The sequence below is a fragment of the Lepidothrix coronata genome, unplaced genomic scaffold (genome assembly GCF_001604755.1).
Source record: "Lepidothrix coronata isolate B3197 unplaced genomic scaffold, Lepidothrix_coronata-1.0 Scaffold1946, whole genome shotgun sequence".
Taxonomy (NCBI): domain Eukaryota; kingdom Metazoa; phylum Chordata; class Aves; order Passeriformes; family Pipridae; genus Lepidothrix; species Lepidothrix coronata.
The window spans coordinates 1-1,763 of record NW_016692126.1 but is presented as its reverse complement, the minus strand read 5'-3'; the positions used below and the strand labels follow the sequence as shown (position 1 = coordinate 1,763).

The 1,763-nt window shown below is 65.6% G+C and overlaps 1 pseudogene; it reads right to left on the bottom strand.

Annotated features, from left to right (window-relative positions):
• Positions 1–758: 758 nt before the first annotated feature.
• On the bottom strand, positions 759–1,418 carry LOC108491850 (annotated as a pseudogene).
• Positions 1,419–1,763: the final 345 nt, after the last annotated feature.

The following is a 1,763-nucleotide window of genomic DNA, read 5'->3' as shown; positions in this document are numbered from 1 at the left end:
CACTGTTACATTCATACACTGGGGTGCTTATATGATGCATTTGCAAGAGCTCAGTGTGTAGTTTGATCATCTCCTGTGTTCCCCACATATAGAATCCGAGATGGAAAGGCGGGGGGGGGTAAGGCTGTTCCCCCACACATGATTTTACCAGAGCAGAATCGTAACAAGCACCGGATCTGCTCCATCAGAAGGACCTGTACGAATACATTCAGAGTACTTACAGGATTGTGCTTTTCCCAGAGGAAAAGACAAGGGAATTGCATTCTTTTCGAGTTTTAGTCCCCCCCTTTTTTCCCTTTTTTTTCTCCCCCCCCCCAATCGTAAGGCCTAAAATGATTTTCCGAGTGTCTGAAGTTCTCTGTGTGGGTAAAGAGTCCCGTGGCCTCTTAAAACCCGAAGATCCTGCACGGAGAGAGGCACCCTTACTGAGAATAGGAGCCGTATCCCGATGGCCCCGCTCCGCTGCCAGCCCCGGTCCGCCTGTAGTGCGGCCGCTCCCGGCTCCCCCCTGCCTGCGCCCTGCGATCGGGGCCACCGGAGCCCGGCGGAGCCCGGCGGGAGCCGGAGTTGCGGAGCAGCTCCGCTCCGCCGACACCCCCACATCCCCCCCCAGCAGCTTCCGAGCTCAGGGTCGGGGTTTTTAGGCGCGCAGACGATCTGCGCCGGCGGCAACTACAGCCACGGACGGTCAAGACGAAGGGCAGAACACACTGGACGGGACACACGGGGACCGGACAGCGGGAAAATAAAGGATCCTCCTACCCTGAGGGCTCCCTCACTGACTCTGCTGTGTACCTGCTCTGCTCCTCCATGCTGCGGTTTCCCGGCGCCCGCCACTCGGGCAGGGTGCTGGCGCACAGCACCACCATGGACACAATTACGAAGAGGATGGAGACGGTGGCCAGGACCTGGGCGGCCACGGAGGACGTGGGCTCCTCGAAAGTCCTCCTCATCCTCTCCAGCCACTTCCCGCCCTCGGTTCCCGGCGGCCGCCTCCCCTTGCCCTCGGGGCCGCCACCCGACTCCCCTGGCGGCTCCTCTGCCGCGTAGTAGGTGTACGTCTCGGACATGCGGTCGTCGAGGCGGCGCTGGCAGCAGTAGTCGAGGTGGGAGCCTTCCAGCCCCCAGTAGATCATCTCGTTGTAGAAGGAGAGCTCGCACATGTGCGGCACGAAGCGCAGGTGGCCGTGCCGCACGTACAGCATGATGAAGCCGAAAGCCTCCGAGTGCCGGTCGAAGAAGTACTCGTTCCGCTCCCGGTCGTAGTCGTCGCACACCTCCAGCACGTCCTTCTCCGAGAGGCAGCCGTGCAGGCGGCTCACCCGGCGCAGCGGAAAATCCTTTAACACCTCCCGGGAGAAGGAGTACCGGGTGCCCCCGACGTTCAACACCACCGGGGGGCCACGGCCAAAGTTCATGGCTTGGGCGGGACGGAGGAGGGGAAGCGCGGGCAGGGCAGGGCAGGGCGGCGAGGCAGGGGGGCAGCGCGGGAGGCGGCGGCTGCCCCGGCTCCGGCTCTGCGCGTACCGCTGGCGGCTCCCGCTCGGCGACGGGGCGGGCGACAGGCGGGGACGGAGGGAGGGAGAGAGGGAGGAACGGCGGGAGAGGCGCCCCAGCGGCCGCGCAGGAGCGGCGCGGGGCGCGGCGGAACGCGCGTCCCCCCGCTGATGCCTCGGCGATGCCGCTCGCAGGTGCCGGTGCGGGCTCAGCGCCGGGGGCTGGCGGGCGGCTCCGCGGGGCCCCGCCGGGGCGGGAGCGCGGCC